General features: G+C 48.7%; 44 non-coding genes and 6 pseudogenes across 44 annotated transcripts; all 50 read left to right on the top strand.

Moving 5' to 3' along the window:
* Positions 1–191: 191 nt before the first annotated feature.
* LOC145149177 (5S ribosomal RNA) lies at positions 192–310 on the top strand. The gene has a single exon (XR_013730032.1). It is a non-coding gene; the product is annotated as a 5S ribosomal RNA (ribosomal RNA).
* Positions 311–530: 220 nt separating this feature from the next.
* LOC145154552 (5S ribosomal RNA) lies at positions 531–649 on the top strand. Its single transcript, XR_013735024.1, has one exon. It is a non-coding gene; the product is annotated as a 5S ribosomal RNA (ribosomal RNA).
* A 220-nt stretch (positions 650–869) lies between these two features.
* On the top strand, positions 870–988 carry LOC145149987 (5S ribosomal RNA). The gene has a single exon (XR_013730819.1). It is a non-coding gene; the product is annotated as a 5S ribosomal RNA (ribosomal RNA).
* Positions 989–1208: 220 nt separating this feature from the next.
* Positions 1209–1327, top strand: LOC145150753 (5S ribosomal RNA). Its single transcript, XR_013731562.1, has one exon. It is a non-coding gene; the product is annotated as a 5S ribosomal RNA (ribosomal RNA).
* Positions 1328–1547: 220 nt separating this feature from the next.
* On the top strand, positions 1548–1666 carry LOC145149353 (5S ribosomal RNA). Its single transcript, XR_013730208.1, has one exon. It is a non-coding gene; the product is annotated as a 5S ribosomal RNA (ribosomal RNA).
* A 220-nt stretch (positions 1667–1886) lies between these two features.
* LOC145149808 (5S ribosomal RNA) lies at positions 1887–2005 on the top strand. The gene has a single exon (XR_013730653.1). It is a non-coding gene; the product is annotated as a 5S ribosomal RNA (ribosomal RNA).
* Positions 2006–2225: 220 nt separating this feature from the next.
* On the top strand, positions 2226–2344 carry LOC145149468 (5S ribosomal RNA). Its single transcript, XR_013730332.1, has one exon. It is a non-coding gene; the product is annotated as a 5S ribosomal RNA (ribosomal RNA).
* A 220-nt stretch (positions 2345–2564) lies between these two features.
* LOC145148696 (5S ribosomal RNA) lies at positions 2565–2683 on the top strand. The gene has a single exon (XR_013729569.1). It is a non-coding gene; the product is annotated as a 5S ribosomal RNA (ribosomal RNA).
* A 220-nt stretch (positions 2684–2903) lies between these two features.
* On the top strand, positions 2904–3022 carry LOC145150329 (5S ribosomal RNA). Its single transcript, XR_013731148.1, has one exon. It is a non-coding gene; the product is annotated as a 5S ribosomal RNA (ribosomal RNA).
* Positions 3023–3242: 220 nt separating this feature from the next.
* LOC145150915 (5S ribosomal RNA) lies at positions 3243–3361 on the top strand. The gene has a single exon (XR_013731721.1). It is a non-coding gene; the product is annotated as a 5S ribosomal RNA (ribosomal RNA).
* A 220-nt stretch (positions 3362–3581) lies between these two features.
* LOC145154739 (5S ribosomal RNA) lies at positions 3582–3700 on the top strand. Its single transcript, XR_013735199.1, has one exon. It is a non-coding gene; the product is annotated as a 5S ribosomal RNA (ribosomal RNA).
* A 331-nt stretch (positions 3701–4031) lies between these two features.
* LOC145148552 (5S ribosomal RNA) lies at positions 4032–4150 on the top strand. Its single transcript, XR_013729432.1, has one exon. It is a non-coding gene; the product is annotated as a 5S ribosomal RNA (ribosomal RNA).
* Positions 4151–4370: 220 nt separating this feature from the next.
* LOC145151232 (5S ribosomal RNA) lies at positions 4371–4489 on the top strand. The gene has a single exon (XR_013731995.1). It is a non-coding gene; the product is annotated as a 5S ribosomal RNA (ribosomal RNA).
* A 220-nt stretch (positions 4490–4709) lies between these two features.
* LOC145150842 (5S ribosomal RNA) lies at positions 4710–4827 on the top strand. Its single transcript, XR_013731655.1, has one exon. It is a non-coding gene; the product is annotated as a 5S ribosomal RNA (ribosomal RNA).
* A 220-nt stretch (positions 4828–5047) lies between these two features.
* Positions 5048–5166, top strand: LOC145150672 (5S ribosomal RNA). Its single transcript, XR_013731481.1, has one exon. It is a non-coding gene; the product is annotated as a 5S ribosomal RNA (ribosomal RNA).
* A 220-nt stretch (positions 5167–5386) lies between these two features.
* Positions 5387–5505, top strand: LOC145149557 (5S ribosomal RNA). Its single transcript, XR_013730413.1, has one exon. It is a non-coding gene; the product is annotated as a 5S ribosomal RNA (ribosomal RNA).
* Positions 5506–5725: 220 nt separating this feature from the next.
* On the top strand, positions 5726–5844 carry LOC145150849 (5S ribosomal RNA). Its single transcript, XR_013731663.1, has one exon. It is a non-coding gene; the product is annotated as a 5S ribosomal RNA (ribosomal RNA).
* A 219-nt stretch (positions 5845–6063) lies between these two features.
* Positions 6064–6182, top strand: LOC145150188 (5S ribosomal RNA). Its single transcript, XR_013731012.1, has one exon. It is a non-coding gene; the product is annotated as a 5S ribosomal RNA (ribosomal RNA).
* Positions 6183–6402: 220 nt separating this feature from the next.
* Positions 6403–6521, top strand: LOC145149125 (5S ribosomal RNA). Its single transcript, XR_013729983.1, has one exon. It is a non-coding gene; the product is annotated as a 5S ribosomal RNA (ribosomal RNA).
* A 220-nt stretch (positions 6522–6741) lies between these two features.
* On the top strand, positions 6742–6860 carry LOC145150608 (5S ribosomal RNA). The gene has a single exon (XR_013731421.1). It is a non-coding gene; the product is annotated as a 5S ribosomal RNA (ribosomal RNA).
* Positions 6861–7080: 220 nt separating this feature from the next.
* Positions 7081–7198, top strand: LOC145151376 (5S ribosomal RNA; annotated as a pseudogene).
* Positions 7199–7418: 220 nt separating this feature from the next.
* On the top strand, positions 7419–7537 carry LOC145150752 (5S ribosomal RNA). The gene has a single exon (XR_013731561.1). It is a non-coding gene; the product is annotated as a 5S ribosomal RNA (ribosomal RNA).
* A 220-nt stretch (positions 7538–7757) lies between these two features.
* LOC145147455 (5S ribosomal RNA) lies at positions 7758–7876 on the top strand. Its single transcript, XR_013728358.1, has one exon. It is a non-coding gene; the product is annotated as a 5S ribosomal RNA (ribosomal RNA).
* A 220-nt stretch (positions 7877–8096) lies between these two features.
* LOC145150985 (5S ribosomal RNA) lies at positions 8097–8215 on the top strand. The gene has a single exon (XR_013731786.1). It is a non-coding gene; the product is annotated as a 5S ribosomal RNA (ribosomal RNA).
* A 220-nt stretch (positions 8216–8435) lies between these two features.
* On the top strand, positions 8436–8554 carry LOC145150727 (5S ribosomal RNA). The gene has a single exon (XR_013731534.1). It is a non-coding gene; the product is annotated as a 5S ribosomal RNA (ribosomal RNA).
* A 161-nt stretch (positions 8555–8715) lies between these two features.
* Positions 8716–8834, top strand: LOC145150681 (5S ribosomal RNA). Its single transcript, XR_013731489.1, has one exon. It is a non-coding gene; the product is annotated as a 5S ribosomal RNA (ribosomal RNA).
* A 220-nt stretch (positions 8835–9054) lies between these two features.
* On the top strand, positions 9055–9173 carry LOC145136416 (5S ribosomal RNA). The gene has a single exon (XR_013720445.1). It is a non-coding gene; the product is annotated as a 5S ribosomal RNA (ribosomal RNA).
* A 215-nt stretch (positions 9174–9388) lies between these two features.
* LOC145150599 (5S ribosomal RNA) lies at positions 9389–9507 on the top strand. Its single transcript, XR_013731413.1, has one exon. It is a non-coding gene; the product is annotated as a 5S ribosomal RNA (ribosomal RNA).
* A 220-nt stretch (positions 9508–9727) lies between these two features.
* Positions 9728–9846, top strand: LOC145150830 (5S ribosomal RNA). The gene has a single exon (XR_013731642.1). It is a non-coding gene; the product is annotated as a 5S ribosomal RNA (ribosomal RNA).
* A 141-nt stretch (positions 9847–9987) lies between these two features.
* Positions 9988–10105, top strand: LOC145151453 (5S ribosomal RNA; annotated as a pseudogene).
* Positions 10106–10325: 220 nt separating this feature from the next.
* Positions 10326–10444, top strand: LOC145151050 (5S ribosomal RNA). The gene has a single exon (XR_013731847.1). It is a non-coding gene; the product is annotated as a 5S ribosomal RNA (ribosomal RNA).
* A 221-nt stretch (positions 10445–10665) lies between these two features.
* LOC145147384 (5S ribosomal RNA) lies at positions 10666–10784 on the top strand. Its single transcript, XR_013728290.1, has one exon. It is a non-coding gene; the product is annotated as a 5S ribosomal RNA (ribosomal RNA).
* A 220-nt stretch (positions 10785–11004) lies between these two features.
* LOC145145664 (5S ribosomal RNA) lies at positions 11005–11123 on the top strand. Its single transcript, XR_013726626.1, has one exon. It is a non-coding gene; the product is annotated as a 5S ribosomal RNA (ribosomal RNA).
* A 220-nt stretch (positions 11124–11343) lies between these two features.
* LOC145150872 (5S ribosomal RNA) lies at positions 11344–11461 on the top strand. The gene has a single exon (XR_013731683.1). It is a non-coding gene; the product is annotated as a 5S ribosomal RNA (ribosomal RNA).
* A 220-nt stretch (positions 11462–11681) lies between these two features.
* On the top strand, positions 11682–11800 carry LOC145149380 (5S ribosomal RNA). The gene has a single exon (XR_013730241.1). It is a non-coding gene; the product is annotated as a 5S ribosomal RNA (ribosomal RNA).
* A 219-nt stretch (positions 11801–12019) lies between these two features.
* On the top strand, positions 12020–12137 carry LOC145151471 (5S ribosomal RNA; annotated as a pseudogene).
* Positions 12138–12357: 220 nt separating this feature from the next.
* Positions 12358–12475, top strand: LOC145151318 (5S ribosomal RNA; annotated as a pseudogene).
* Positions 12476–12695: 220 nt separating this feature from the next.
* LOC145150338 (5S ribosomal RNA) lies at positions 12696–12814 on the top strand. Its single transcript, XR_013731156.1, has one exon. It is a non-coding gene; the product is annotated as a 5S ribosomal RNA (ribosomal RNA).
* Positions 12815–13034: 220 nt separating this feature from the next.
* On the top strand, positions 13035–13153 carry LOC145148670 (5S ribosomal RNA). The gene has a single exon (XR_013729543.1). It is a non-coding gene; the product is annotated as a 5S ribosomal RNA (ribosomal RNA).
* Positions 13154–13373: 220 nt separating this feature from the next.
* LOC145148006 (5S ribosomal RNA) lies at positions 13374–13492 on the top strand. Its single transcript, XR_013728903.1, has one exon. It is a non-coding gene; the product is annotated as a 5S ribosomal RNA (ribosomal RNA).
* Positions 13493–13712: 220 nt separating this feature from the next.
* Positions 13713–13831, top strand: LOC145149901 (5S ribosomal RNA). The gene has a single exon (XR_013730739.1). It is a non-coding gene; the product is annotated as a 5S ribosomal RNA (ribosomal RNA).
* A 220-nt stretch (positions 13832–14051) lies between these two features.
* LOC145150568 (5S ribosomal RNA) lies at positions 14052–14170 on the top strand. The gene has a single exon (XR_013731384.1). It is a non-coding gene; the product is annotated as a 5S ribosomal RNA (ribosomal RNA).
* A 219-nt stretch (positions 14171–14389) lies between these two features.
* LOC145151040 (5S ribosomal RNA) lies at positions 14390–14508 on the top strand. Its single transcript, XR_013731838.1, has one exon. It is a non-coding gene; the product is annotated as a 5S ribosomal RNA (ribosomal RNA).
* Positions 14509–14727: 219 nt separating this feature from the next.
* Positions 14728–14846, top strand: LOC145150151 (5S ribosomal RNA). Its single transcript, XR_013730978.1, has one exon. It is a non-coding gene; the product is annotated as a 5S ribosomal RNA (ribosomal RNA).
* A 221-nt stretch (positions 14847–15067) lies between these two features.
* LOC145151434 (5S ribosomal RNA) lies at positions 15068–15185 on the top strand (annotated as a pseudogene).
* A 220-nt stretch (positions 15186–15405) lies between these two features.
* Positions 15406–15523, top strand: LOC145151415 (5S ribosomal RNA; annotated as a pseudogene).
* A 219-nt stretch (positions 15524–15742) lies between these two features.
* LOC145144892 (5S ribosomal RNA) lies at positions 15743–15861 on the top strand. The gene has a single exon (XR_013725893.1). It is a non-coding gene; the product is annotated as a 5S ribosomal RNA (ribosomal RNA).
* A 220-nt stretch (positions 15862–16081) lies between these two features.
* LOC145149226 (5S ribosomal RNA) lies at positions 16082–16200 on the top strand. The gene has a single exon (XR_013730078.1). It is a non-coding gene; the product is annotated as a 5S ribosomal RNA (ribosomal RNA).
* Positions 16201–16410: 210 nt separating this feature from the next.
* LOC145145547 (5S ribosomal RNA) lies at positions 16411–16529 on the top strand. The gene has a single exon (XR_013726514.1). It is a non-coding gene; the product is annotated as a 5S ribosomal RNA (ribosomal RNA).
* Positions 16530–16749: 220 nt separating this feature from the next.
* Positions 16750–16868, top strand: LOC145150751 (5S ribosomal RNA). The gene has a single exon (XR_013731559.1). It is a non-coding gene; the product is annotated as a 5S ribosomal RNA (ribosomal RNA).
* Positions 16869–17043: the final 175 nt, after the last annotated feature.

The following is a 17043-nucleotide window of genomic DNA, read 5'->3' as shown; positions in this document are numbered from 1 at the left end:
GCATGCACATACGAGTATTTTCTTTATTTCTATGCTTGCGTGGTCTCCGGTTCATGGTTGTCGGGTTTTCTATTTTTCGATCGGAGTCGGTCGGTCACATGGGTCCCACTCCTCGTGCACGGCAAAGAACGGACGGTAATCATGTTATGCGTCTCTTAAGACATAAAAACAATAAGCATGAGAAGTATTTCGGGTGCGATCATACCAGCACTAATGCATCGGATCCCATCAGAACTCCGCAGTCAAGCGTGCTTGGGAGAGAGTAGTACTAGGATGGGTGACCCCCTGAGAAGTCCTCGTGTTGCACCCCCTTTTTTACTACCCGATGTTATAGTTTTAGCATGCACGTACGAGTTTTGTCGTTATTTCTATGCTTGCGTGGTCTCCGGTTCATCGTTGTAGGGTTTCCTATTTTTCGATCGGAGCCGGTCGGTCACGTTGGTTCCGCGCGTCGCGCACGGAAAAGAACGGAGCGTAATCACGATCTGCGTCTTGTAAGACATAAAAACAATAATCATGAGAAGTATTTCGGGTGCGATCATACCAGCACTAATGCACCGGATCCCATCAGAACTCCGCAGTTAAGCGTGCTTGGGCGAGAGTAGTACTAGGATGGGTGACCCCCTGGGAATTCCTCGTGTTGCGCCCCCTTTTTTACTGCCCGATGTCCAACTTTTAGCATGCACGTACGAGTTTTGTCGTTATTTCTATGCTTGCATGGTCTCCGGTTCATGGTTGTAGGGTTTCCTATTTTTCGATCGGAGCCGGTCGGTCACGTGGGTCCCACGCCTCGCGCACGGAAAAGAACGGATGCTAATCACGATCTGCCTCTTGTAAGACATAAAAACAACAAGAATTAGAAGTATTTTGAGTGGGATCATACTTGCACTAATGCACCGGATCTCATTAGAACTCCGCAGTTAAGCGTGCTTGGGCGAGAGGAGTACTAGGATGGGTGACCCCCTGGGAAGTCCTCGTGTTGCACCCCCTTTTTTACTGCCCGATGTTCTACTTTTAGCATGCACATACGAGTTTTGTCCTTATTTCTATGCTTGCGTGGTCTCCGGTTCATGGTTGTAGGGTTTCCTATTTTTCGATCGGAGCCGGTCGGTCACGTTGGTCCCACGCCTCGCGCACGGCAAAGAATGGAGGGTAATCACGATCTGCGTCTTGTAAGACATAAAAACAATAATCACGAGAAGTATTTCGGGTGCGATCATACCAGCACTAATGCACCGGATCCCATCAGAATTCCGCAGTCAAGCGTGCTTGGGTGAAAGTAGTACTAGGATGGGTGACCCCCTGGGTAGTCCTCGTGTTGCACCTCCTTTTTTACTGCCCGATGTTCTACTTTTAGCATGCACGTACGAGTTTTGTCGTTATTTCTATGCTTGCGTGGTCTCCGGTTCATGGTTGTAGGGTTTCCTATTTTTCGATCGGAGCCGGTCGGTCACGTTGGTTCGACGCGTCGCGCACAGAAAAGAACGGAGGGTAATCATTATCTGCCTCTTCGAAGACATAAAAACAACAAGCATGAGAAGTATTTCGGGTGCGATCATACCAGCACTAATGAACCGGATCCCATCAGAACTCCGCAGTTAAGTGTGCTTGGGCGAGAGTAGTACTAGGATGGGTGACCCCCTGGGAATTCCTCATGTTGCGCCCCCTTTTTTACTGCCCGATGTTCAACTTTTAGCATGCACGTACGAGTTTTGTCGTTATTTCTATGCTTGCATGGTCTCCGGTTCATGGTTGTAGGGTATCCTATTTTTCGATCGGAGCCGGTCGGTCACGTGGGTCCCACGCCTCGCGCACGGAAAAGAACGGATGGTAATCACGATCTGCCTCTTGCAAGACATAAAAACAACAAGCTTGAGAAGTATTTCGGGTGCGATCATACCAGCACTAATGCACCGGATCCCATCAGAACTCCGCAGTTAAGTGCGCTTGGGCGAGAGTAGTACTAGGATTGTTGACCCCCTGGGAAGTCCTCGTGTTGCACCCCCTTTTTTACTTCCTAATGCTCTACTTTTAGCATGCACTTATGAGTTTTGTCGTTCTTTCTATGCTTGCGTGGTCTCCGGTTCATGGTTGTAGGGTTTCCTATATTTCGATCGGAGCCGGTCGGTCATGTGGGTCCCACGCCTCGCACACGGAAAAGAACAGAGGGTAATCACAATCTGCCTCTTGTAAGGCATAAAAACAACAAGCATGAGAAGTATTTCGGGTGGGATCATACCAGCACTAATGCACCGGATCCCATTAGAACTCCCCAGTTAAGCGTGCTTGGGCGAGAGTGGTACTAGGATGGGTGACCCCTTGGGAAGTCCTCGTGTTGCACCCCCTTTTTTACTGCCCGATGTTCTACTTTTAGCATGCACATACGAGTTTTGTCGTTATTTCTATGCTTGCGTGGTCTCCGGTTCATGGTTGTAGGGTTTCCTATTTTTCGATCGGAGCCGGTCGGTCACGTGGGTCCCAGGTCTCGCGCACGGAAAAGAACGGAGGGTAATCACGATATGCCTCTTGTAAGACAGAAAAACAACAAGCATGAGAAGTATTTCGGGTGCGATCATACCAGCACTAATGCACCGGATCCCATCAGAACACCGCAGTTAAGTGTGCTTGGGCGAGAGTAGTACTAGGATAGGTGACCCCCTGGGAAGTCCTCGTGTTGCACCCCCTTTTTTACTTCCCAATGTTCTACTTTTAGCATGCACATACGAGTATTTTCTTTATTTCTATGCTTGCGTGGTCTCCGGTTCATGGTTGTAGGGTTTTCTATTTTTCGATCGGAGTCGGTCGGTCACGTGGGTCCCACTCCTCGTGCACGGCAAAGAACGGAGGGTAATCATGTTATGCGTCTCTTAAGACATAAAAACAATAAGCATGAGAAGTATTTCGGGTGCGATCATACCAGCACTAATGCATCGGATCCCATCAGAACTCCGCAGTCAAGCGTGCTTGGGAGAGAGTAGTACAAGGATGGGTGACCCCCTGAGAAGTCCGCGTGTTGCACCCCCTTTTTTACTACCCGATGTTATAGTTTTAGCATGCACGTACGAGTTTTGTCGTTATTTCTATGCTTGCGTGGTCTCCGGTTCATGGTTGTAGGGTTTCCTATTTTTCGATCGGAGTCGGTTGGTCACGTTGGTCCCACGCCTCGCGCACGGCAAAGAACGGAGGGTAATCACGATCTGCGTCTTGTAAGACATAAAAACAATAATCATGAGAATTATTTCGGGTGCGATCATACCAACACTAATGCACCGGATCCCATCAGAACTCCGCAGTCAAGCGTGCTTGGGTGAAAGTAGTACTAGGATGGGTGACCCCCTGGGTAGTCCTCGTGTTGCACCTCATTTTTTAATGCCCGATGTTCTACTTTTAGCATGCACATACGAGTTTTGTCGTTATTTCTATGCTTGCGTGGTCTCCGGTTCATGGTTGTAGGGTTTCCTATTTTTCGATCGGAGCCAGTCGGTCACGTTGGTTCCACGCGTCGCGCACGGAAAAGAACGGAGGGTAATCACTATCTGCCTCTTCGAAGACATAAAAACAACAAGCATGAGAAGTATTTCGGGTGCGATCATACCAGCACTAATGCACCGGATCCCATCAGAACTCCGTAGTTAAGCGTGCTTGGGCGAGAGTAGTACTAGGATGGGTGACCCCCTGGGAATTCCTCGTGTTGCGCCCCCTTTTTTACTGCCCGATGTTCAACTTTTAGCATCCACGTACGAGTTTTGTCGTTATTTCTATGCTTGCATTGTCTCCGGTGACCCCCTAGGAATTCCTCGTGTTGCGCCCCCTTTTTTACTGCCTGATGTTCAACTTTTAGCATCCACGTACGAGTTTTGTCGTTATTTCTATGCTTGCATTATCTCCGGTTCATGGTTGTAGGGTTTCCTATTTTTTGATCGGAGCCGGTCGGTCACGTGGGTCCCACGCCTCGCGCACGGAAAAGAACGGAGGGTAATCACGATCTGCCTCTTGTGAGACATAAAAACAACAAGCATGAGAAGTATTTCGGGTGCAATCATACCAGCACTAATGCACCGGATCCCATCAGAACTCCGCAGTTAAGTGCGCTTGGGCGAGAGTAGTACTAGGATAGGTGACCCCCTGGGAAGGCCTCGTGTTGCACCCCCTTTTTTACTGCCTGATGTTCTACTTTTAGCATGCACATACGAGTATTTTCTTTATTTCTATGCTTGCGTGGTCTCCGGTTCATGGTTGTAGGGTTTTCTATTTTTCGATCGGAGTCGGTCGGTTACGTGAGTCCCACTCCTCGTGCACGGCAAAGAACGGAGGGTAATCATGTTATGCGTCTCTTAAGACATAAAAACAATAAGCATGAAAAGTATTTCGGGTGCGATCATACCAGCACTAATGCATCGGATCCCATCAGAACTCCGCACTCAAGCTTGCTTGGGAGAGAGTAGTACTAGGATGGATGACCCCCTGAGAAGTCCTCGTGTTGCACCCCCTTTTTTACTACCCGATGTTCTAGTTTTAGCATGCACGTACGAGTTTTGTCGTTATTTCTATGCTTGCGTGGTCTCCGGTTCATGGTTGTAGGGTTTCCTATTTTTCGATCGGAGCCGGTCGGTCACGTTGGTCCCACGCCTCGCGCACGGCAAAGAACGGAGGGTAATCACGATCTGCGTCTTGTAAGACATAAAAACAATAATCATGAGAAGTATTTCGGGTGCGATCATACCAGCACTAATGCACCGGATCCATCAGAACTCTGCAGTCAAGCGTGCTTGGGCGAGAGTAGTACTAGGATGGGTGACCCCCTGGGTAGTCCTCGTGTTGCACCTCCTTTTTTACTGCCCGATGTTCTACTTTTAGCATGCACGTACGTGTTTTGTCGTTATTTCTATGCTTGCGTGGTCTCCGGTTCATGGTTGTAGGGTTTCCTATTTTTCGATCGGAGCCGGTCGGTCACGTTGGTTCCACGCGTCGCGCACGGAAAAGAATGGAGGGTAATCACTATCTGCCTCTTGGAAGACATAAAAACAACAAGCATGAGAAGTATTTTGGGTGCGATCATAGCAGCACAAATGCACCGGATCCCATCAGAACTCCGCAGTTAAGCGTGATTGGGCGAGAGTAGTACTAGGATGGGTGACCCCCTGGGTAGTCCTCGTGTTGCACCTCCTTTTTTACTGCCCGATGTTCTACTTTTAGCATGCACGTTCGAGTTTTGTCATTATTTCTATGCTTGTGTGGTCTCCGGTTCATGGTTGTAGGGTTTCCTATTTTTCGATCGGAGCCGGTCGGTCACGTTGGTTCCACGCGTCGCGCACAGAAAAGAACGGAGGGTAATCACTATCTGCCTCTTGGAAGACATAAAAACAACAAGCATGAGAAGTATTGTGGGTGCGATCATAGCAGCACAAATGCACCGGATCCCATCAGAACCCCGCAGTTAAGCGTGCTTGGGCGAGAGTAGTACTAGGATGGGTGACCCCCTGGGAAGTCCTTGTGTTGCACCCCCTTTTTTATTGCCCGATGCTCTACTTTTAGCATGCACACACGAGTTTTGTCGTTATTTCTATGCTTGCGTGGTCTCCGGTTCATGGTTGTAGGGTTTCCTATTTTTCAATCGGAGCCGGTCGGTCACGTGGGTCCCACGCCTCGTGCACGGAAAAGAACGGAGGGTAATCACGATCTGCCTCTTGTAAGACATAAAAACAACAAGCATGAGAAGTATTTTGGGTGCGATCATACCAGCACTAATGCACCAGATCCCATCAGAACTCCGCAGTTAAGTGTGCTTGGGCGAAAGTAGTACTACGATAGGTGACCCCAAGGGAAGTCCTCGTGTTGCACACTTTTTTTTCTGCCCGATGTTCTACTTTTAGCATGCACATACGAGTATTTTCTTTATTTCTATGCTTGCGTGGTGTCCGGTTCATGGTTGTAGGGTTTTCTATTTTTCGATCGGAGTCGGTCGGTCACGTGTGTCCCACTCCTCGTGCACGGCAAAGAACGGAGGGTAATCACGAGATGCGTCTCTTAAGACATAAAAACAATAAGCATGAGAAGTATTTCGGGTGCGATCATACCAGCACTAATGCATCGGATCCCATCAGAACTCCGCAGTCAAGCGTGCTTGGGAGAGAGTAGTACTAGGATGGGTGACCCCTTAAGAAGTCCTCGTGTTGCACCCCCTTTTTTACTACCCGATGTTCTAGTTTTAGCATGCACGTACGAGTTTTGTCGTTATTTCTATGCTTGCGTGGTCTCCGGTTCATGGTTGTAGGGTTTCCTATTTTTCGATCGGAGCCGGTCGGTCACGTTGGTCCCACGCCTCGCGCACGGCAAAGAACGGAGGGTAATCACGATCTGCGTCTTCTAAGACATAAAAACAATAAGCATGAGAAGTATTTCGGGTGCGATCATACCAGCACTAATGCACCGGATCCCATCAGAACTCTGCAGTCAAGCGTGCTTGGGCGAGAGTAGTACTACGATGGGTGACCCCCTGGGTAGTCCTCGTGTTGCACCTCCTTTTTTACTGCCCGATGTTCTACTTTTAGCATGCACGTACGTGTTTTGTCATTATTTCTATGCTTGCGTGGTCTCCGGTTCATGGTTGTAGGGTTTCCTATTTTTCGATCGGAGCCGGTCGGTCACGTTGGTTCCACGCGTCGCGCACGGAAAAGAACGAAGGGTAATCACTATCTGCCTCTTGGAAGACATAAAAACAACAAGCATGAGAAGTATTTTGGGTGCGATCATAGCAGCACAAATGCACCGGATCCCATCAGAACTCCGCAATTAAGCGTGCTTGGGTGAGAGTAGTACTAGGATGGGTGACCCCCTGAGAAGTCCTCGTGTTGCAACCCCTTTTTTACTGCCCGATGTTCTACTTTTAGCATGTACATACGAGTTTTGTCGTTATTTCTATGCTTGCGTGGTGTCCGGTTCATGGTTGTAGGGTTTCCTATTTTTCGATCGGAGCCGGTCGGTCACGTGCGTCCCACGCCTCGCGCACGGAAAAGAACGGAGGGTAATCACGATCTGCCTCTTGTAAGACATAAAAACAACAAGCATGAGAAGTATTTCGGGTGCGAAAATACCAGCACTAATGCCCCGGATCCCATCAGAACTCCGCAGTTAAGTGTGCTTGGGCGAGAGTAGTACTACGATAGGTGACCCCTACAAAGTCCTCGTGTTGCACCACCTTTTTTACTGCCCGATGTTCTACTTTCAGAATGCACATACGAGTATTTTCTTTTTTTCTATGCTTGCGTGGTCTCCGGTTCATGGTTATAGGGTTTTCTATTTTTCGATCGGAGTCGGTCGGTCACGTGGGTCCCACTCCTCGTGCACGGCAAAGAACGGTGGGTAATCACGATATGCATCTCTTAAGACATAAAAACAGTAAGCATGAGAAGTATTTCGGGTGCGATCATACCAGCACTAATGCATCGGATCCCATCAGAACTCCACAGTCAAGCATGCTTGGGAGAGAGTAGTACTAGGATGGGTGACCCCCTGAGAAGTCCTCGTGTTGCACCCCCTTTTTTACTACCCGATGTTCTAGTTTTAGCATGCACGTACGAGTTTTGTCGTTATTTCTATGCTTGCGTGGTCTCCGGTTCATGGTTGTAGGGTTTCCTATTTTTCGATCGGAGCCGGTCGGTCACGTTGGTCCCACGCCTCACGCACGGCAAAGAACGGAGGGTAATCACGATATGCGTCTTGTAAGACATAAAAACAATAAGCATGAGAAGTATTTCGGGTGCGATCATACCAGCACTAATGCACCGGATCCCATCAGAACTCCGCAGTCAAGCGTGCTTGGGCGAGAGTAGTACTAGGATGGGTGACCCCCTGGGTAGTCCTCGTGTTGCACCTTCTTTTTTACTGCCCGATGTTCTACTTTTAGCATGCACGTATGAGTTTTGTCGTTATTTCGATGCTTGCGTGGTCTCCGGTTCATGGTTGTAGGGTTTCCTATTTTTCGATCGGAGCCGGTCGGTCACGTTGGTTCCACGCGTCGCGCACGGAAAAGAACGGAGGGTAATCACTATCTGCCTCTTGTAAGACATAAAAACAACAAGAATGAGAAGTATTTTGGGTGTGATCATAGCAGCACTAATGCACCGGATCCCATCAGAACTCCGCAGTTAAGCGTGCGTGGACGAGAGTAGTACTAGGATGGGCGACCCCCTGGGAAGTCCTCCTGTTGCACCTCTTTTTTTACTGCCCGATGTTCTACTTTTAGCATGCACGTACGAGTTTTGTCGTTATTTCTATGCTTGCATGGTCTCCAGTTCATGGTTGTAGGGTTTCCTATTTTTCGATCGGAGTCGGTCGGTCACGTGGGTCCCACGCCTCGCGCATGGAAAAGAACGGAGGGTAATCACGATCTGCCTCTTGTAAGACATAAAAACAACAAGCATGAGAAGTATTACGGGTGCGATCATACCAGCACTAATGCACCGGATCCCATCAAAACTCCGCAGTTAAGCGTACTTGGGCAAGAGTTCTACTAGGATGGGTGACCCCCTGGGAAGTCCTCGTGTTGCACCCCTTTTTTTACTGCCCGATGTTCAACTTTTAGCATGCACGTACGAGTTTGGTCGTTATTTCTATGCTTGCGTGGTCTCCGGTTCATGGTTGTAGGGTTTCCTATTTTTCGATCGGAGCCGATCGGTCACGTGGGTCCCACGCCTCGCGCATGAAAAGTATTTCGGGTGCGATCATTCCAGCACTAATGCACTGGATCCCATCAGAACTCCGCAGTTAAGCGTGCTTGGGCGAGAGTAGTACTAGGATTGCTGACCCCCTGGAAATTCCTCGTGTTGCACCCCCTTTTTTACTGCCCGATGTTCTACTTTTAGCATGCACTTACGAGTTTTGTCGTTAATTCTATGCTTGTGTGGTCTCCGGTTCATGGTTGTAGGGTTTCCTATTTTTCGATCGGAGCCGGTCGGTCACGTTGGTCCCACGCCTCGCGCACGGAAAAGAATGGAGGGTAATCACTATCTGCCTCTTGTAAGACATAAAAACAACAAGCATGAGAAGTATTTCGGGTGCGATCATACCAGCACTAATGCACCGGATCCCATTAGAACTCTGCAGTTAAGCGTGCTTGGGCGAGAGTAGTACTAGGATGGGTGACCCCCTGGGAAGTCCTCGTGTTGCACCCCCTTTTTTACTCGTGTTGCACCCCCTTTTTTACGTACGAGTTTTGTCGTTCTTTCTATGCTTGCATCGTCTCCGGTTCATGGTTGTAGGGTTTCCTATTTTTCGATCGGAGTTAGTCGGTCACGTGGGTCCCACGCCTCGCGCACGGAAAAGAACGGAGGGTAATCACTATCTGCCTCTTGTAAGACATAAAAACAACAAGCATGAGATGTATTTCGGTTGCTATCATACAAGCACTAATGCACTGGATCCCATCAGAACTCCGCAGTTAAGCGTGCTTGGGCGAGAGTAGTACTAGGATGGGTGACCCCATGGGAAGTCCTCGTCTTGCACCCCCTTTTTCACTGCCCGATGTTTTAATTTTAGCATGCATGTACGAGTTTTGTCGTTATATCTATGCATGCGTGGTCTCCGGTTCATGGTTGTAGGGTTTCCTATTTTTCGATCGGAGTCGGGCGGTCACGTGGGTCCCACGCCTCGCGTACGGAAAAGAACGGAGGGTAGTCACTATCTGCCTCTTGTAAGACGTAAAAACACCAAGCATGAGAAGTATTTCGGGTGCGATCATAGCGACACTAATGCACTGGATCCCATCAGAACTACGCAGTTAAGCGTGCTTGGGCGAGAGTAGTACTAGGATGGGTGACCCCCTGGGAAGTCCTTGTGTCGCACCCCTTTTTTACTGCCCGATGTTCTACTTTTAGCATGCACGTACGAGTTTTCTCGTTATTTCTATGCTTGCGTTGTCTCCGGTTCATGGTTGATCACGATCTGCCTCTTGTAAGACATAAAGACAACAAGCATGAGAATTATTTCGGGTGCGATCATACCAGCACTAATGCACCGAATCCCATCAGAACTCTGCAGTTAAACATGATTTTGCGAGAGTAGTACTAGGATGGGTGCCCCCTGGGAAGTCCTCGTGTTGCACCCCCTTTTTTACTGCCCGATGTTCTACTTTTAGCATGCACGTACGAGTTTTGTCGTTATTTCTATGCTTGCGTGGTCCCCGGTTCATGGTTGTAGGGTTTCCTATTTTTCGATCGGAGCCGGTCGGTCGCGTGGGTCCCACGCCTCGCGCACAGAAAAGAACGGAGGGTAATCACGATCTGCCTCTTGTAAGACATAAAAACAACAAGCATGAGAAGTATTTCTGGTGCGATCATACCAGCACTAATGCACCGGATCCCATCAGAACTCTGCAGTTAAGCGTGCTTTTGCGAGAGTAGTACTAGGATGGGTGCCCCCCTGGGAAGTCTTCGTGTTGCACCCCCTTTTTTACTTGCCCGATGTTCTACTTTTAGCATGCACGTACGAGTTTTGTCATTATTTCTATGCTTGCGTGGTCTCCGGTTCATGTTTGTAGGGTTTCCTGTTTTTCGATCGGAGCCGGTCGGTCACTTGGGTCCCACGCCTCGCGCACGAAAACGAACGGAGGGTAATCACGATCTACCTCTTGTAAGACATAAAAAGAACAAGCATGAGAAGTGTTTCGGGTGCGATCATACCACCACTAATGCACCGGATCCCATCAGAACTCCACAGTTAAGCGTGCTTGGGCGAGAGTAGTACTAGGATGGGTGACCCCCTGGGAATTCCTCGTGTTGCACCCCCTTTTTTACTGCCCGATGTTCTACTTTTAGCATGCACATACGACTTTTGTCGTTATTTCTATGCTTGCGTGCTCTCCGGTTCATGGTTGTAGGGTTTCCTATTTTTCGATCGGAGTCGGTCGGTCACGTGGGTCCCACGCCTCGCGTATGGAAAAGAACGGAGGGTAATCACTATCTTCCTCTTGGAAGACATAAAAACAACAAGCATGAGGAGTATTTTGGGTGTGATCATAGCAGCACTAATGCACCGGATCCCATCAGAACTCCGCAGTTAAGCGTGCTTGGGCGAGAGTAGTACTAGGATGGGTGACCCCCTGGGAAGTCCTCGTGTTGCACCCCCTTTTTTACTGCCCGATGTTCTACTTTTACCATGCACATACGACTTTTGTCGTTATTTCTATGCTTGCGTGGTCTCCAGTTCATGGTTGTAGGGTTTCCTATTTTTCGATCGGAGCCGGTTGGTCACGTGGGTCCCACACCTCGCGCACGGAAAAGAACGGAGGGTAATCACGATCTGCCTCTTGTAAGACATAAAAACAACAAGCATGAGAAGTATTTCGGGTGCGATCATACCAGCACTAATGCACCGGATCCCATCAGAACTCCGCAGTTAAGTTACTTGGGCGAGAGTAGTACTACGATAGGTGACCCCCTGGGAAGTCCTCGTGTTGCACCCCCTTTTTTACTGCCCGATGTTCTACATTTAGCATGCACATACGAGTATTTTCTTTATTTCTATGCTTGTGTGGTCTCCAGTTCATGGTTGTAGGGTTTTCTATTTTTCGATTAGAGTCGGTCAGTCACGTGGGTCCCACTCCTCGTACACGGCAAAGAACGGAGGGTAATCACGATATGCATCTCGTAAGACATAAAAACAATAAGCATGAGAAGTATTTCGGGTGCGATCATACCAGCACTAATGCACCGGATCCCATCAGAACTCCGCAGTCAAGCGTGCTTGGGCGAGAGTAGTACTAGAATGGGTGACACCCTAGGAAGTCCTCGTGTTGCACCCCTTTTTTACTGCCCGGTGTTCTACTTTTAGCATGCACGTACGAGTTTTCTCGTTATTTCTATGCTTGCGTTGTCTCCGGTTCATGGTTGTAGGGTTACCTATTTTTCGATCGGAGCCGGTCGGTCACGTGGGTCCCACGCCTCGCGCACGGAAAAGAACAGAGGGTAATCACGATCTGCCTCTTGTAAGACATAAAAACAACAAGCATGAGAATTATTTCGGGTCCGATCATACCAGCACTAATGCACCGAATCCCATCAGAACTCTGCAGTTAAGCATGATTTTGCGAGAGTAGTACTAGGATGGGTGCCCCCTGGGAAGTCCTCGTGTTGCACCCCCTTTTTTACTGCCCGATGTTCTACTTTTAGCATGCAGGTACGAGTTTTGTCGTTATTTCTATGCTTGCGTGGTCCCCGGTTCATGGTTGTAGGGTTTCCTATTTTTCGATCGGAGCCGGTCGGTCGCGTGGGTCCCACGCCTCGCGCACAGAAAAGAACGGAGGGTAATCACGATCTGCCTCTTCTAAGACATAAAAACAACAAGCATGAGAAGTATTTCGGGTGCGATCATACCAGCACTAATGCACCGGATCCCATCAGAACGCTGCAGTTAAGCGTGCTTTTGCGAGAGTAGTACTAGGATGGGTGCCCCCTGGGAAGTCTTCGTGTTGCACCCCCTTTTTTACTGCCCGATGTTCTACTTTTAGCATGCACGTACGAGTTTTGTCGTTATTTCTATGCTTGCGTGGTCTCCGGTTCATGTTTGTAGGGTTTCCTGTTTTTCGATCGGAGTCGGTCGGTCACGTGGGTCCCACGCCTCGCGCACGAAAAAGAACGGAGGGTAATCACGATCTACCTCTTGTAAGACATAAAAAGAACAAGCATGAGAAGTATTTCGGGTGCGATCATACCACCACTAATGCACCGGATCCCATCAGAACTCCACAGTTAAGCGTGCTTGGGCGAGAGTAGTACTAGGGTTGGTGACCCCGTGGGAATTCCTCGTGTTGCACCCCCTTTTTTACTGCCCGATGTTCTACTTTTAGCATGCACATACGACTTTTGTCGTTATTTCTATGCTTGCGTGGTCTCCGGTTCATGGTTGTAGGGTTTCCTATTTTTCGATCGGAGTCGGTCGGTCACGTGGGTCCCACGCCTCGCGCATGGAAAAGAACGGAGGGTAATCACTATCTACCTCTTGGAAGACATAAAAACAACAAGCATGAGAAGTATTTTGGGTGTGATCATAGCAGCACTAATGCACCGGATCCCATCAGAACTCCGCAATTAAGCGTGCTTGGGCGAGAGTAGTACTAGGATGGGTGACCCCCTGGGAAGTCCTCGTGTTGCACCCCCTTTTTTACTGCCCGATGTTCTACTTTTACCATTCACATACGACTTTTGTCATTATTTCTATGCTTGCGTGGTCTCCAGTTCATGGTTGTAGGGTTTCCTATTTTTCGATCGGAGCCGGTTGGTCACGTGGGTCCCACACCTCGCGCACGGAAAAGAACGGAGGGTAATCACGATCTGCCTCTTGTAAGACATAAAAACAACAAGCATGAGAAGTATTTCGGGTGCGATCATACCAGCACTAATGCACCGGATCCCATCAGAACTCCGCAGTTAAGTGTGCTTGGGTGAGAGTAGTACTACGATAGGTGACCCCCTGGGAAGTCCTCGTGTTGCACCCCCTTTTTTACTGCCCGATGTTCTACTTTTAGCATGCACATACGAGTATTTTCTTTATTTCTATGCTTGCGTGGTCTCCAGTTCATGGTTGTAGGGTTTTCTATTTTTCGATTAGAGTCGGTCAGTCACGTGGGTCCCACTCCTCGTACACGGCAAAGAACGGAGGGTAATCACGATATGCGTCTCTTAAGACATAAAAACAATAAGCATGAGAAGTATTTCGGGTGCGATCATACCAGCACTAATGCACCAGATCCCATCAGAACTCCGCAGTCAAGCGTGCTTGGGCGAGAGTAGTATTAGGATGGGTGACCCCCTGGGTAGTCCTCGTGTTGCACCTCCTTTTTTACTGTCCGATGTTCTACTTTTAGCATGCACATACGAGTTTTGTCGTTATTCCTATGCTTGCGTGGTCTCCGGTTCATGGTTGTAGGGTTTCCTATTTTTTGATCGGAGTCGGTCGGTCACGTTGGTCCCACGCCTCGCGCACGGCAAAGAACGGAGGGTAATCACGATCTGCGTCTTGTAAGACATAAAAACAATAAGCATGAGAAGTATTTCGGGTGCGATCATAGCAGCACTAATGCACCGGATCACATCAGAACTCCGCAGTCAAGCGTGCTTGGGCGAGAGTAGTACTAGGATGGGTGACCCCCAAGGAAGTCCTCGTATTGCACACCTTTTTTACTGCCCGATGTTCTACTTTTAGCATACACGTACGAGTTTTGTCGTTATTTCTATGCTTGCGTGGTCTCCGGTTCATGGTTGTAGGGTTTCCTATTTTTCGATCGGAGCCGGTCGGTCACGTTGGTTCCACGCGTCGCGCACGGAAAAGAACGGAGGGTATTCACTATCTGCCTCTTGTAAGACATAAAAATAACAAGCATGAGAAGTATTTTGGGTACGATCATAGCAGCTCTAATGCACCAGATCACATCAGAACTCCGCAGTTAAGCGTGCTTGGGCGAGAGTAGTACTAGGATGGGTGACCCCCTAGGAAGTCCTCGTGTTGCACCCCTTTTTTACTGCCCGATGTTCTACTTTTAGCATGCACGTACGAGTTTTGTCGTTATTTCTATGCTTGCGTGGTCTCTGGTTTATGGTTGTAGGGTTTCCTATTTTTCGGTCGGAGTCGGTCGTTCACGTGGGTCCCACACCTCGCGCACGGAAAAGAACGGAGCGTAATCACGATCTGCCTCTTGTAAGACATAAAAACAACAAGCATGAGAAATATTTCGGGTGCGATCGTACCAGCACTAATGCACCGGATCCCATCAGAACACCGCAGTTAAGTGTGCTTTGGCGAGAGTAGTACTAGGATGGGTGACCCCCTGGGAAGTCCTCGTGTTGCACCCCCCTTTTTCGTTGCCCGTTTGCGTTTTTTTAGATTTTACGTGCGGTTTTTTTTTTTTGATTCTTGCTGTTTCTATGTTCGGGTGGCCTCCGCTTCATGGTTGATGGTTTTCGTATTTTTGGAACGAACCCGATCGGTCACGTGGGTCCACGCCTCGCGTACGAAAACAAAGGAGGTTCTGCGTCTTTTAAGACATAAAAGCAATAAGCATGGATAATATTTCCGGTGCGATCATACCAGCACTAATGCACCGGATCCCATCAGAACTCTGCAGTTAAGCATGATTTTGCGAGAGTAGTACTAGGATGGGTGCCCCCTGGGAAGTCCTCGTGTTGCACCCCCTTTTTTACTGCCCGATGTTCTACTTTTAGCATGCACGTACGAGCTTTGTCGTTATTTCTATGCTTGTGTGGTCTCCGGTTCATGGTTGTAAGGTTTCCTATTTTTCGATCGGAGCCGGTCGGTCACGTGGGTCCCACGCCTCGCGCACAGAAAAGAACGGAGGGTAATCACGATCTGCCTCTTGTAAGACATAAAAACAACAAGTAAGAGAAGTATTTCGGGTGCGATCATACCAGCACTAATGCACCGGATCCAATCAGAACGCTGCAGTTAAGCGTGCTTTTGCGAGAGTAGTACTAGGATGGGTGCCCCCTGGGAAGTCTTCGTGTTGCACCCCCTTTTTACTGCCCGTTGTTCTACTTTTAGCATGCACGTACAAGTTTTGTCGTTATTTCTATGCTTGCGTGGTCTCCGGTTCATGTTTGTAGGGTTTCCTGTTTTTCGATCGGAGCCGGTCGGTCACGTGGGTCCCACGCCTCGCGCACGAAAAAGAACGGAGGGTAATCACGATCTACCTCTTGTAAGACATAAAAAGAACAAGCATGAGAAGTATTTCGGGTGCGATCATACCACCACTAATGCACCGGATCCCATCAGAACTCCGCAGTTAAGCGTGCTTGGGCGAGAGTAGTACTAGGATGGGTGACCCCCTGGGAATTCCTCGTGTTGCACCCCCTTTTTTACTGACCGATGTTCTACTTTTAGCATGCACATACGACTTTTGTCGTTATTTCTATGCTTGCGTGGTCTCCGGTTCATGGTTGTAGGGTTTCCTGTTTTTCAATCGAAGTCGGTCGGTCACGTGGGTGCCACGCCTCGCCCATGGAAAAGAACGGAGGCTAATCACTATCTACCTCTTGGAAGACATAAAAACAACAAGCATGAGAAGTATTTTGGGTGTGATCATAGCAGCACTAATGCACCGGATCCCATCAGAAATCCGCAGTTAAGCGTGCTTGGGCGAGAGTAGTACTCGGATGGGTGACCCCCTGGGAAGTCCTCGTGTTGCACCCCCTTTTTTACTGCCCGATGTTCTACTTTTACCATGCACATACGACTTTTGTCGTTATTTCTATGCTTGCGTGGTCTCCAGTTCATGGTTGTAGGGTTTCCTATTTTTCGATCGGAGTCGGTTGGTCACGTGGGTCCCACGCCTCGCGCACGGAAAAGAACGGAGGGTAACCTCTTGTAAGACATAAAAACAACAAGCATGAGAAGTATTTCGGGTGCGATCATACCAGCACTAATGCACCGGATCCCATCAGAACTCCGCAGTTAAGTGTGCTTGGGCGAGAGTAGTACTACGATAGGTGACCCCCTGGGAAGTCCTCGTGTTGCACCCCCTTTTTTACTGCCCGATGTTCTACTTTTAGCATGCACATACGAGTATTTTCTTTATTTCTATGCTTGCGTGGTCTCCGGTTCATGGTTGTAGGATTTTCTATTTTTCGATTAGAGTCGGTCAGTCACGTGGGTCCCACTCCTCGTACACGGAAAAGAACGGAGGGTAATTACGATATGTGTCTCTTAAGACATAAAAACAATAAGCATGAGAAATATTTCGGGTGCGATCATACCAGCACTAATGCACCGGATCCAATCAGAACTCCGCAGTCAAGCATGCTTGGGCGAGAGTAGTACTAGGATGGGTGACCCCCTGGGTAGTCCTCGCGTTGCACCTCCTTTTTTACTGCCCGATGTTCTACTTTTAGCATGCACGTACGAGTTTTGTCGTTATTTCTATGCTTGCGTGGTCTCCGGTTCATGGTTGTAGGGTTTCCTATTTTTTGATCGGAGTCGGTCGGTCACGTTGGTCCCACGCCTCGCGCACGGCAAAGAACGGAGGGTAATCACGAT

This window comes from Lactuca virosa, chromosome 1 (genome assembly GCF_052849685.1).
Source record: "Lactuca virosa cultivar CGN04683 chromosome 1, Lactuca_virosa_CGN04683_v6, whole genome shotgun sequence".
Classification (NCBI taxonomy): domain Eukaryota; kingdom Viridiplantae; phylum Streptophyta; class Magnoliopsida; order Asterales; family Asteraceae; genus Lactuca; species Lactuca virosa.
The sequence above is the reverse complement of the archived record's forward strand: the minus strand, read 5'-3'. Positions and strand labels throughout refer to the sequence as shown.